This window comes from Osmerus mordax, chromosome 8 (assembly GCF_038355195.1).
Source record: "Osmerus mordax isolate fOsmMor3 chromosome 8, fOsmMor3.pri, whole genome shotgun sequence".
NCBI lineage: Eukaryota > Metazoa > Chordata > Actinopteri > Osmeriformes > Osmeridae > Osmerus > Osmerus mordax.
In genome coordinates, this window is record NC_090057.1 from 19,400,879 (window position 1) to 19,416,125 (window position 15,247).

At 43.3% G+C, this 15,247-nt stretch overlaps 1 long non-coding RNA gene across 1 annotated transcript in view; it reads right to left on the reverse strand.

Annotated features, from left to right (window-relative positions):
- LOC136947174 (uncharacterized) overlaps positions 1-15,247 on the reverse strand; it is a 333,221-nt gene that overhangs the window by 100,110 nt on the left and 217,864 nt on the right. The gene's annotated exons all lie outside the window — the stretch shown is intronic.

Consider the following 15,247-nt stretch of genomic DNA (forward strand, 5'->3'; position numbering starts at 1 on the left):
TTTTACCACTTTCCCTGGGCCTGGGCAACACACTCATGAGATAGCAGTGCTAACCTCCATCAAAAGCAGAGCTAGCATGGACGCTGCCCACATGAGGATTTCCGACACTGCCGGGAATCGAACTGGCAACCTTCAGATTACAAGCCCGATTCCCTAACCACTCAGCCACCTGACTCCCAACATGATAGATGATAGAGAGGCAGCCTTATGGAGCAACGGTTTGTAGAGGGGACATATGAGGGGTTGCAGCGGAGGACGGGGCCCTGTTTTCCCACAGGGAGAAAGAGGTGTCTGGTGAACATGAGGTTGGAGAGCCATTAGCCTCAGATGGCTCATTTGCGGACAGATGAAAGACCAGGAAAGCAACACTGTTGGCCAGAAAAGGTTTATAGAGAGAGAGAGAGAGAGAGAGAGAGAGAGAGAGAGAGAGAGAGAGACAAGAGGAGGGGTTACTTTTCCTGGGACTATGGTCCTTGAAGTGAACACCTCAAAAGGTAGAACAGTAGCTTTTGCCTAGCTAGCTCACAAAACTAATAGAACCTTTGGTCTATCTCCCTCTGAGGCTCAGTCTCACTGTCTCTCTCACTGCCTGTCAACCTTATCACTCCCCCTCTTTGTCAGTGTGTCTTGGCTAAAGGGGGTGAAGGCGTTGGCATATATTGGGCAATCCTCTGCTTCTCTCCTTAAACGCATGGTTGAGCTGGAGATTTGTGTGATTGATGCCTCAAAGAAGAAAAAAAAGAACACTTTATCCCCATCCAATCAGTTGCTGTGCTATGCTGCTAGGCTGTCCAAGAAGAGCAGATACTGGTCTAGGCAAAGGTGCCATCAGCTTGTTGCTGATAAGGCAGTGTGTGTGTGTAACTTGTGTTTGTGTGCTTTGGCTGATTGCTGTCCTACTGTCTTACAGTGTACCATGCTGAGCCAGGTGACACTTCCCCTTGTGGCAAGGATCATGCCAGGGAAATCCAATCAGGCCAATCCACCCCGATTCCTCTGAATCCTCTTAGAAGCCACCCATTGTGACACTCACTATCACTGACACACACACACACACACACACACACACACACACGTACATAGACATAGTGAATTCCTTGACGCAAAAACACACACATGGAACTACAATACACACACACCAAACACAAACCCTTGTTCCCCCAGGACGCATGGCTGGCACCACAGTGACCTAAGCGCTGTGCCAGGGAGTGATAAAGGAGGTCTTTCATCAGAGTCCAGCCACATCCCTTGAGTCTGGACTGTGGATGAACTCAAGGGCTGGTTGCCCACTACTATGTCCTGGATCAGGTAGCATTGGCTGAATGGATATTATTCACTGGCCCCCTCAGGAGGGTGGTATAGAGACCCGGTATGGCTCCAGAACTATAGATTGAAGCTTAAAACCTGGCATCCATGGAACTAGAACCCACGCACAGTGGAAGGCCTGTCACACAAACTCCAAAACAAAAGTGTTGAACGCACTCATTCTGTCACAGTGGTCCACTGTCTCTCATGCTGTTAGTGTGTGTGTCTTGTGGGTTTTTATGTTACAATAAACAGTAAAACTCCCTTTATGTGTGTGATGTTAGTGTGTGTGTGTGTGTGTGTGTGTGTGTATGGTATTGTTTTGATATTCTTGTGGGACTAGAAGTCCCTTCAAGAAAAGTAAAACAAGAAAAATGTGAAGTTCAAGTGCTGTGTTTTGGGGATAGGGTTCAATTAGTGTTAGTTAGAATTACATTAAGGTTAGGGTTAGGAGCTAGGGTTGGGTTTCATGTTAGATTTTTTGGGTGAGGATAAAGGTAAGGCGTTTTGGTTAGGGGTTACGGATTTGTTTTAAGGGACCAAATTGTGATTCCCCACAAGAAAAGCAATTCAAACTTGTGTTTGTGTCCACAATCACATTTGGGTCTTTGTCACGGTGATCATAATGGCCGGCACCTGGGTCTCCTTTTTGGGGCGTTGGTCTGCCTGTGGCTGTAGCAGAACAGCTGTTCTCACTTCTTCAGTACCCACCTGCCTTCTTTTATTCCATCTCCCCTTGCCAGGGTAAGCATGGAGAAAGTGACAGGACTGTTTCAGGGGTAATGTATTATCAGCACTGGGCTGGGGGTGCCATGATGCCAGAGTTGATAAGCTGTTTTTGCATCTCTACTCTGGCCTGCAGTAAGTCTCCTAGCCCAGCCAGATCTGATGAGCTAAAATGTCTCCTTGTGTCATGTCCATGTGCATATAGTTCCTCAAGCAGTGGCAGGATCTAAGGCTGCATAGTATCCTTAGGAAAACACGCACACAAATACACACGCACACAAAAACTCACATGTACAATCATAGGCCTGTACAGCTTGGGACAGTTAAGTGCATTTCTGCTGAAAAGGACAAAAATGAAAATAACAGAATTGGACAGTTTGATGAGGGGCGATATCTATTCCTGAACATTTCCTTTGAACAAAAATCTGTCGCAAAACCCACTTTCCAGCTTGGGCAGTAACAGTGACCCCCAGAGATGCCACACACACACACACACAACCTCTTACTATTTGATACTCTGGGCCTCATTTACTAACAATGGCTCAGTTTACATTGACATTTGACATTTATTCATTTAGCAGACGCTTTTATCCAAAGCGACTTCCAAGAGAGAGCTTTACAAAGTGCATAGGTCACTGATCATAACAACAAAATAGCCACAAAGACATTGCGAGTAACCAAAACATGAAGCACACATTGTGAACAACCAAAGTAAGTGCCAAAGGGAAGAACCATAAGAGCATGTAGTTAAACAAGTTACAATTAAACAACATGAACCGCTATAAAGTGTACCTGTGGGGGAAAAAAAACAAGCAACAATAATAAAAGCAATATATCACAGCGAATACAACATTTTTAAATCAGTTACCACTAACCACAAGAGCAACAAGTCTCTAAGCAAGAGTCATTGTGATCCTTGAGGAAACTAACATCGGGTCAAGCGAACCATTCCTAAGTACCGTTGTACTCCCGGAACAAGTGCGTCTTGAGCCGTTTACGCTGCGAGTTCGGTAATAACGCCCGCTATGCTTCCTCATTTTGCGTAGGATTTATTCAAACCTGACACTTATCAGGCAATCAGCACATACTCCACCCTCAAGCGTAATTAGCGCGTCTCTAAAAGAACAATGGGCCCGCATGTTTCTATCATGGATCTTCCTATGGGAAAAAGAAGGTGCAAGCTTAAATTTTGTGACGTGCCTGATTTAACAGCTAACCTGAACATATTACAGGGAAGAACATTTACATATATTCATTTAGCAGACGCTTTTATCCAAAGCGACTTCCAAGAGAGAGCTTTACAAAAGTACATAGGTCAATGATCATAAACAACGAGATAGCCCCAAAAACATTGCGGGTACATTTACATTTAGTCATTTAGCAGACGCTCTTATCCAGAGCGACTTACAGTAAGCACAGGGAAATTCCCCCCGAGGCAAGTAGGGTGAAGTGCTTTGCCCAAGGACACAACATCATTTGGCACAGCCGGGAATCGAACTGGCAACCTTCTAATTACTAGCCCGCTTCCCTAACCACTCAGCCACCTGACTCCCTGGGTTTGGGTAACCAAAACATGAAGCATAAGAACTTGAAGAACATCCACACCCTTGGAAAAAAATGGCCTATGTCTTCGCCTTGCTCGGATCACTGCTGCCATTGAATAAGGTAAATTTGTACACACAGGAAAATGCGCTCCTGGTTAAGACCTGCTTTTAAGAAGTGGAGAATTTCCCCCGCAGAATAGAGGCGCACTCTTACTGGCAGTCTTTGTAAATACCGCAGAATATATAATTAGGTGCAATTTACGCATATCCTCCCACCTTTTAGGGTGGAACTCCCACTTTCCCCATGACCCTCCCACTTTTCCCATGACCCTCCCACTTTCCCCATGAACCTCCCACGAACGCATATTGAAAGCGCAACTTGCCTGTTCTTGCTCATGTGGCAGGCAATCTGCGATTTTACCCAAGTGCACCCTGTTTGTAAATAGCCTGCATCGGTTAAGTCAGTTTTGGCGAACAATTAACGCCTGGAAACAGGCGCAAACGGCTTGATAAATGAGGCCCTCAGTAACTAAGGGGTGAAAGCCCTGCAGGGACAAACAGAGCATGGGCAGCTTTTGTTGGGGGGGGGGCAGTTCAGGGGGATCACTGGTCTCCTCCATGGCATGAACAGGAATGGGACACAGGACGCCTAACGCCTGGGACACACTGGCTGCGAAGCGCCTGGACGCGCCGCGCAGCACCACGATCGGCTACGATCGGCTATGACTTAGCAAAAGCTGTTCACACCAGACGCGCATTTCTCCGCGCCGGTCACCAAGCCTTTCTGCTACTCTGAACTTTCCTTTACGCTGACATGGTACATAAACATGGCTTTGGCTATATCCCAGCATTGATCCTTATCTACGTTGTCCTTGTAAAATTGTTGCTGGGGGTCATTCAACAACTCCCTGTGCTTTTCAACTTCGAGAATTCATTTGATGCTGATTTTAGAAATCGACTTGGGGGTTCTCTCTCGGTATAGGCTTGTCAACCCGTGACAACTCGTTTCTCTCAAACAAACAAAACAACTACGGGCATGCTAGCTCAACAGATCAATCCGTTTATTTTCATTCGTTTTCATCAGGGTAACCACATGTAAAGGCCGTTCGTTACCAACATTGTGTAATTATAAAGTCTACAACTTTACAAATGGTCACCGTAGTCTACAATTAATGGAGTAAAATCTTAATGACATGTTTTTTTATTCAAATATATCAACTAATATGGTGTATTTCATCATCCTGCAGCCGATTTCGCAAGCGTCTCGCGAAAAAATTAGACCAGCTGCCGAAACGATCGCTGCAGATCGCAGGCGATCGCAGGCGATCGCGGCGCTTCGCAGCCAGTGTGGTCGGTCCCATTTGATAACATGGCGCCGAAAGAAAAAAGGCAGCGCTTCCAGGCGCATCGCAGAAGATCGCAGCAAATCGCAGCCGATCGCAGGCAGTGTGTCCCAGGCGTAACATCCACAAAGTCTCAAAAGACATCTGTGGCTAAGACCCTCAGAGATCCAGATAGAGTACTGGTACAAATCTGATGCTGCATTGCTATCTCCAGCCCCTGGCATGCTATTTAGTTTTTTGTCTGAAGTCTTTTAAAATAGCCTTTATATATTTTCTACCTTTGTAAATTCTGAGTACGACAGGTAGATAGGCGGGTGAGCAGGCAGGCAGGCAGGCCTGCTGTGTCCTTTCTCTTTCAGCTCTTGAAGAATGCTATCACCCTGGATCAGACTAACTCCAGCTCAGCATCCCCACCCCCTTTCCTCTCTCCTGCTTTACCATGGAAACCATCCTCAGACGAGCCATGTGATTGGCTCATGCACTCACTAGACAGGCATTCTGTCTTACAGCAAGTAGAAGAATGCACTTTGCAGCTAACTACATCGTTTATTTTTATTTTTTATGAGTGTTATCCGCCGTGTTACTCTGTCCTGTTTTCTCCCTTTCATTCCAAACCATGACCCAACACCAGTCTCCCTTCTCAGCAGAAAGCATAAAAATAAAAAATCTGACAGCAAACCCCACCCTACCACCTTAACAAACACATCTTCTGTGCCACCCCTGCACAAACATACATTTCATCCATCTAAGTTGAGTATGAGGATCGAGGTTGAGGGTTGAATGTTGAAGGGTTGAATGTTGAAGGGTTGAATGTTTCTGCCAAACATCTAACATCAACGGTTGACGACACTCCTCCCTCATTCCTTGTGTCTTTTCCTACCATCTTCAAAAGTACAGGAACAGAAAACAGACAAACAAATGCCACAAGCTGACATAAAGATTGTTCTCTGACCCCAATATCCCAATAGCAACACATATGCACACACACAAACATCCACACACATGCTGGCACCCCTACATATGCTCAAACACAACTGGATACATATAAAGCTATGGGCCATTCTATGGGCGTATGTGATGCCCTCTGTGACATTGCTTGTAAAATACAAATACATTTTGATTTGACTAAAGCTCATATGTACTTTCTATACTATATTGTCTTTCTCACCACCCTCCTTTCACACATTCATTCGATATTTTGAGAGGTTCCCTTCCACTATAGGAGAAAGAAGCAGTAAAGCAGTTTTTCTCCTTTTCAGTGCTGCTCTATTGATTATAAACTGGAACTGCGAAGTAACACACTCCATAGAGATTAACAATACAAACAATACAATGCAGCCAGCCTTCCCCTTTTGGCAGCATTGGTTCTCTTGCTCTTTCAGAGTATTCTCCACTTTACATGCCTTATGTTTGTAAAATGAGGACCATAAACTGGGAATGCTCCATAAAAACAAAATATTTTACTTTTTTTCATCTTGGGTCTCTAATCCCTCCACTGTTTTTGGAAAAAGTGACATATCTGTGCCAACTGTACTTCTGTATAAAACAAATGTGTATGCATAGCTCAAGCATATCAAGTTAGCACACAATGTTTGATATAAAAAATTTAGTCTGCAAAGAGAAACTACCTGCTATAGATGAAAGGGGTAAGAAACAAATGGTGGGGGAATGTGAAAGAGAAGTACTATGAAATGTAGGGATGCGTATTGATAAGATTTTCACGATTCCGACTCCTTCCAATCAATCAATGAATCAATTCCTGCTTATCGATTCGATTCCTTATCGATTCTCTTATCGATGTTCCCCTCTACAGCCATAGGTCTGTGCGTCCTGCACCCCCCCACACACACACTCGTTCTAAACGAATTTCTCAAACTGGCTTTGACTGGCTCTGAAATGAGCTAATACCTACCACCTCTAGGCCTCTGTTTTCAAAACAAAATCTAGTCGGAGATAGAAACTTTCAGTTTCCTTGTGTTCAAGCTTCTATTACTCAACACCAGTAGGACTTACAGGGGTCCTAACAACAGGGGAAATAACTTCAGTGTCACCTTTCAAAAAAGACCATTTACATGCATGTACTCCAAATGGTTCAACAACAGCTTTCAATGTACTTTGGGTATGTTGTTTAGGCGTTTTCAGGCACATTTAACAGGACTATTTAAACAATTAAAATGCAAAGTTTAATAGTGGATAAAAAATCGATATGCTCAGTTTAATAATGCGACACGCAAACGTTTGCTGATAACACACGCCGCCCCGATAACGTGAAATGATCAATAAGATCAATACTAATGGGAGACGAATGCCGGAGCTAAAATGTATGCTTCAAACGACGGGACAGAAGATAACTAGATCGACTACACACAATAAAGGCAAATTGCTTCACACAGTAACAAGTGGTTGTGATCACTTTTGAGCAGTTTAGCTCTACCTTAGATAGTTAGAGATGAAGCGCGAACGTTAGCTGCGCTGCTGCATGCATCGAAAACATGACGTTCCAGTAACTTCATTCCATGCTGTGTGTTCAAATGCTTCTTCATATTTGTAGTATTTCCTCCCTTCGACGAAATAGAATTTTTACACGCGTTACAAGTGGCGTTGTTGTCATTTTGTTGTGTGAAATACAACCAAACTTTAGAACGCTTCTTCCTAGTTGCCATGTTTGCTGCAGTCTGTCTATGCGCAAACTTTTATAGTTTATTCAGACAGACGTTTGCGTGTCCCATTATTAAACTGAGCATATCGATTTTTAATCCATTATAAAACTTAGCATTTTAATTGTTTAAAGGCACCGAGAATCGTTAACAGAATCGTTAAGGAATTTTGCTAACGATTCCAAGGAATAGATTCACTGGGAACCGGTTCTAAACAAGAACCGGTTCTCGATACCCATCCCTAATGAAATGTGCACCTCTCTGAACACTGAGGTTCTTTTCTTTCACATTCTGTGGTCTTCTAAGAAATATCTAATGTTTTCATCCCAGTTTTCATGCCAGTTCTCTGCAGATATGTTTAATAAACTCATTAGGGTAAAATGAAGACAGACATTGAGATAAAGCATGGTTGATGGGAATGAGATGCAGAGAGTGAGAGAATGGGAGACCTATGGACCTCTGGATTGGATTTTTTTTATTACATCCTTGTTAGGCATTCTTGGCCATGTATTAACTTGCATCATTCATCTGCCCTATGACAACTTTGTCAATTAAGGCCAGGCATTTTCAACTGAGCATTGGATGACAATCAAAGTAATCGGTATTGTTGTCCCTCGGACATTGAGAACCAATTGCTAAGGCATGTCATAGTGGCAACGATAAGAGCTTGACGGCAGACTGTAGGCATAAATTAACTAGTTAAAACAATACTAGTGTTAAATGGAGTATGGGGCTTATCCCATGTAGGCTATTCACTTTAGCTAGCAAATCTTCACTGTTCAACATTAATGATAGGCTAAATTAACTGTCTATTTTTGCTGACATAGGCCACATAGCGAATTGGTTATTTATCTGGACATTTAGTAGCCTGGGTGCCAGCCGAATTTAGCCCCGCCCACAAAAAGCGCTTGGGTTAAATTTGTTTTCAACAAACAACATACGTTGCTCTGATTGGTTGTAGGTCTATCCAAGTGAGCGAACAGGCTTTTTTTTCCGGGTTCGGTTGAAACATGCCCTATACTCCCAGCCCAACGAAGCGGTATCAGACTCATATTCTGACTAGAATTATGAGAATGACAACGTCAGGCTAGACATTCAGGCTACCAGTGATCAAACTGTCTCTGTTGAGTAAAGACAAGTCTTTCGGATTATAGGCTACTATAGGTAGACATGTTTGAACAGAAAAGAAGCCAAAAAGATGTAAAGGAATGCGATGATGACCAACAAGATACAAGGCTACAGAGGCAGTTGCAGGTTTGCAATCTCATGCGCGACCACCGTTAAGTAAAGCCCACATTGCATAGAGTACTCAAACTTTTAATAGGCTATTGGTTTACATAAAATACTGAATTAAAAACCGCTTCGCATAGATGATTTCAATGACCACAATAGTCGAGAACGGACAATGCAAGACCGTTTATTAATCTCCGACGTCTGTCTTCCTCTGAGTGATATCAAATGAGTTATGGACTTCTCCTGTCAGGGTTAGTGGCTTGGTTGGGTTTAGACATCAATCCCGACACTCAACATTACAAATCTATGCAGCTCACATAGGGATATATTTGGGTGAAATTCCGTTTTTTTGTATGTTACTCTAATGACGTCTCAGATCAGCAACATCAGACTTCTTAACATTTCAGTATTAAGCCTCAGTTTAATACTGAAATACTGCATGTCATGTGTCTACATAGGATAGCCTACATATTCAATCCCGTCTTTAGGGGTGAGGTCAAACATGCACTGTCAGAATTGCACTTTCTAAATAGCACACAAAGGTGTTCTTACAACTCGAGGTATTCAATCCTATATAGGCTACTATGTTGTGCGACCAGGAACGACATTACGACCATCTGAAAGCATTTGTCTCAAAATGTAGGCTACATTATGGGCCAAAGCTGTTCTAAAGCAAAATATAAGCTCTATGTTGGGCGATACATTGTAGACTAGTTGGATGTGTACATGCTCAGAATATGTTGTGAGAATTTTTGGCCAGATTAAAAAAATCTCTCGATTGGGAATCAAATCTAACCTCAGATTTACCAATTGCAGGCAGGGTATTTAGGGCCAGGGCGCTGTGTAACGGTACCAGTCATTCCATCCATGACCGCTATTCTGTCACCATGATCAGCAGAGACGCAGTCAACAGGCCGGGGGATGTACTCGAATCATATGGACCGAGCTGAAACCGTTGCGTTTTTGCCATGCACAAATAAGAGAGAAAAGCACGTACCTTTGCGTGACACACTTGGCTTCCTGTGAGATCCGACAAGACAGGCAAGGTTGACCCTGGTGCAATTATGTTTTTTTATACGAAATCGTGTTGAAAAGCTGCGGCGGAAACAGGAACTGGAGGGACCGTAGTCTGAATAGTCACTGCTCCGGCTGCCTGTGGCTCCGGAGGAGATTCGAATTGACTCAAAGCTGCAGTGCGCATGCCAGTGCCAGACTGCTGTACTGCAGCCACGCTGATAGACGGCCCTGTGCCGCTGATAGACGGCCCTGTGCCACCGATGGGGTTGCGTCCCCAAGAGTCTGCTCGGCTTCACAGTGGCAGCGCATCGGCAGAGGGCAGAGCGCTCCGTACGTCACATAATCATGCAACCCCTGCATGAATTGGGAGCTTTACACTACAAACAGAGAGCACTTACTGGCACACATTCTTATCACATGACCCTTGTACGCTCATAGGCTAGTTTACGTCTTGCATTTGATTACAAGCCAGTGTTAACGCCCACAAGGTTATGCAAACAACGCAGGCAAAAGATGAACAATTTATAGAGGACTACCAGGTTTGTCAGGGTCCATGGCAAGTCATTTTCCTTATAAACTACTTTATTTAACCTTTAACCTTTTCTAATTCCGCTATAAACTACAGTTATAAAACTTGGACACATTCATACTATCAGCTATCTTTCTCCGTGGGCATGGCCTACTCAGTCTTCTCTTCTCACAGTTCAAACTGTGTGTCAGAACTAATCAATACTTTTTTATTAATTAATAAAAAAATATGAGCCCAGTAGCCGACTAATTTGTGACTAATGCTGAATTTGCATATTCATTACTTAACGTTAGCGACTTTGCTGGTTTAACATAAAATGCTTACAAACATTCCAAATGCTTTAAGACATATTTCTACAGTAATTAGGTCAATTTACAATAATATAAGTAGTAGGTATTCTGTGAGGATACTCATCCTCTATACAAACCTTAAATAAAATCACACGGTTGTATCAAATAATATCAGTGTATTCGAGGCCCATCTCCACTCAGAATATATTCCATTTATTATAGGCTAATAATAAGTCATTGATATCTTTTTATTTTTAACGTTATATAAAGAAATAAGAATTGATACCTTAAAACTCCAAAAGACCCATGTTACAGAAAGGTGAACGTGCATGGCATATATATACTTCAACAATACACTTCTTAACCATAGTTTTGATTGCAAAACTCAGTGGTGCCCTCCAGAGTTTATGAGGCAACATTACCATCTGGAGACAAGGGATAATGACCACAGATTCTTGTCAAAACAAAATCTTGTCTCAACGACAAAGTATAATGTAACAAAGTTACAAATAGTATCATGTTCAATCAAAGAAAAGGTAAAAAGGTAAGGTAATAATATTGTAATTTTGTATGTATGTTGATGTGGCATTCCGTATCGGCCTTGGAAGTTAAGAAAAGGCTCATGCTTGTCACCAACATTCATACAGAAAACAGGCAATGCCTTGTTGAGAGTCAGTTTGACATAAAAGTGTGGGGGTGACAAATGGGGGTGGCAAGCCTGCAGGGGATGAAAAGTATGAACGCATATAAGAGACTGTGATTCTATTGTAGATGGCCATCACATCCAGCAGATGTCAGTGCTGCTTTTAACAAAACAACTGGAGCTGAGTTGAGACTTTACCAGAGCATAGAGGACACGTGATCTCTGAGCAGTCATTAGGTGTGTTCGACTTCATGCAGCACCGGCGGCGCCGACAGCCGGCTGCAGCCGGCTGCCTTGAAGTTGAGAATTCCATTGGCTGCTTCAAGTCAGCCGGGCTGCAGGCGACGCCGGCGCTGCATGAACGCACCTATTTTCACAGTCACGCCCTTCACTGCCGCCTCCTAGCAGCATCCAGTCTCTCTGTCACTTTGAATCTCTCTGTCTCTCTGTGTGTCTGTGCTGTGTGTGTAGGGCAGTGGTTCTCAAGCCTGGTCGTCAGGGTCCACTGTCAGAATCAGGTTTATTTGCCAAGTGTACACAAACAAGGAATTTGCTTTGGTGGGCAGGTGCACACAATAAACATGGAAGAGTCTTAAAAGTGTCTGCAATCTTTACAGTAAATATAAAATGTAGAACATTTAACACACAATGCTAACAATTCCTAATATTTCCTAATTCCTAATGTCCTGTGTGTTTTAGATGTTTCCTTGCTCCAACACACCTGATTCAAATGAATGGTCGTTATCAGACTTCTGCTGAGCTGGATAACGACCCATTAATTTGAATCGGGTGTGCTGGAGCAGGGAAACATCTAAAACATGCAGGACAGCGGCCCTCAAGGACCAGGATTGGAGAACCAACAGTATTTCAACCCCGGTTTTCCAGTCACTCCCCGCCAGTTTGTAAGACCACTGATGCTTGTTCCTTTGCCACAACCGCTCTACATTAGATGACAAGTTCTTGGATCTAGTGGACTAACGTTGTCTTCTGTGCCTCCCGTTCAGCACCTTTCATCCCTTCCAACTGCTTGCCTTGCAACCTGCCCTGCTTTCTGCCCCACCAGCCCATTCTTGCATTCCTTACCCCTCATTACATATCCAATCAAGTTACATCCTTGTCTTTGTCCTAGTGTGTTGCAATTGGGTCGACTAGCTAATGCTGGGTACACACAAAAATATTTTTTTTATCTTTTAAGACTTTCAAAATGTGAGAGACCACAAAAACAAAATCCTAGATTGAACCGTTTTGTTCCTATAGTGTTGAATATTTACGATACGCGATCGGGGCGGCTCCGACGTTCTTCCGAGCAAGTTCGGTCATTCTTAACACACCTCACACCAAGGGGAAAATCTGATAAGATAATCTGTAGATAATCGGGACAATACCTAGGATTGTCGGGACATTACTTAGGATTGTCGGAAGGGGGAAATCGGCCCAAAATCAGCCAGATTATCTTGTGGTGTGTACCCAGCATTAGCTTCCGTAACAATCACCCTCCTCCCCACCATCCCTTTCCTATTTGTCCTGACATCTTCAAACCATGATGATGATCACTAATATAATGTAGTTCACTGCTAAACTTATCATACCGGTCTCCATCAAGACTAAAGATTAAAACTTCATCGGTGGAGAGAAAGACATCTATGAAGTGTTGATAGTTTAGCTCTACTATCACAGTAGCCTTTTGGTGCATTACACATGAAAATCCCTCCAGCTCTGCTGGTACCTGACATTTGGGGCTGATGGAATACAAAAGTCAGGCAACCATGAAACGTATCAGCAGCATTTTGCACCGTACATGATATCTGGGAAGGCCAACAATTTAACAGAACATTAAAACACACACAAGGTCAAGGGAGGGACATTACAGGATTACAAATGTTACAGGTACCAGACTAGTCAGACTAGCAAAAAAATCTAGTTTTGCAAGCTTGACTGCACAGCCACCATTTAATGCCTGTAGAATGTCAACTAAATATTTAAATAGAATTTCAGTCATTCAGGCTATCACAAATCAAGTGCTGTTACAGAATGTGCTGAAGCCGAGCTAGCTGATTGAGTGCTCAGTCCTAACCCTAACCGATTTGAAAGATGGGGGGTTCTTGTTTAAAGGATCTCCTGGAACTGAGATGGGGAAGGTGTGTGCAGTCAAGTCAGCTGAGGCAGAGGAAGACTGAGTGTGTGTTGCATTCAGGCAGGGCTGCAGGTGTGGGCAGTCAAGCAAGTGCAGATGGGGGAGTGTTTCAGGGATTCTTTCTCCTAGTTGCAGAAAGCTCTATGTTTTGTAGTGTAGCACAGAGGAGATGAGGTGACAGCTGCCAAATAAGCAGTTGAGCGGCTACATATAGCTTATCTCTGCTGTCTTCCAAGCGTAAATGATAGTACACCCAGAGTGACAGGCATGGATGGAGCTGGGGTTGTGGAATCACTAAAAGCTACCAAGAGGGCAGAGGTAGATTGTACCTCATAGATCAGTTGTCTCATAGGTTTAGGAATATCATGCAAAAACATGATAGTTCATGTTTGAACATACAATTTCCCCTACAGAAAAAATGCAAACCACCATGACTCAGCAATGTAAGATGTAAGCATATCTTTCGCCATATGCAAAACTGGATGGGGATGAAGTCGTAAAGATGTCGATGGCGGTCATTTTCCCGCCAGCCTTTCCTGGCAAGGGCATCTCCACCCCCTGACAGGGGACCACTCAATAAGGTGAGGAGGAATTGAGCCCTGCCTTGGACCCCAACAAGATGAATTCACTTAATAACTTGTGTATCTAGAATTTATGTGTGTGTGGAGGTGGGCCTAATCTCTCAGTAGCACCTCTGAATGTCCAACCAAGGCCCTGACTCATACTCTCTCTTGAGCACTTCTCACAGAAATACAGCAGTGCCATACTTATTGATGCCAATGATGCCAGATCTGCTGACAAGCGCTGTTGGTTTCTTATGTCCATTGAGAGGGCCTTGTTGAAAGGGAGAAATAAGGGAACAAAGTATACATTGACAAAATACCAACCGCCTTTCCTTTTACGTTTTTTCAGGCTTCACGGATATAAATGAACTAGCTACATGTTTACTTTTTTCTCTGAATGTAATGGCTGATCATATCCTCAGGAGTTGCTTCAGGGTTTAAGAATTATTCAACATATGCATTAGGTGTTTTTCCACCCATGAGCACAAGCTGTACTCACCATGACAGTGTTAAACTGTAGATCCCCATGACCAGGCCTGGCAGCTCTGTTTCACTCTGCAGGATTTAACAACAAAATCCCACAGTCTGGGGTGTTTCCTGTCTTTGCATGACTCCCGATCAGGAAGTTCATATTTCAGCTCAACGGAGCGGAAGGAACCCCACATCAGGGACCTCCCAACACTAGTGCAACAGGGGCATGTCGGAGCAGAGCTTCCTAGTTCCTGTCATCACCAAGGACACTCATATTAGCAGTTTACTCCCATTCATCTGCAGAGGAATGTCTCCTCCACCAGAGCATCAAACTGCGTGTAATGCAAAGACAAACTCACACTCAGTATGGCAAGTAGCTTGTAATCAGTAGGGCTGACTGCAATACAGTTTTCACTTGTGAAAATGACATTGACATGTTAAAATGTCCCTTTGACGAGTTAGAATGTTAATTAGAGAGGGTACAATTTCTGGGAAATTGTGGGGTATGCTTGCGTTGGTGGCAGATTGGTCAGTTTTTTTGCGTGAAATTTTACAACACAACTCATATTTCTGGATATTTTAAATAAGCATACATACTTATTATTTATGAAGATGACATAGATTAAAAAGCATACATTTGTTGCTGCTCATTTACACTTACTATTAAGAGTGAAGTGTAGAATGAAAAAAGCTTCTGTTGTCTGTGCAAGGAGGAATGGTGATAGGCTATGTTGCAGCCTCACATAGTTGCATCAAAACAAAGAAATTGGGCAATCCTGTGTAAAAATGGTC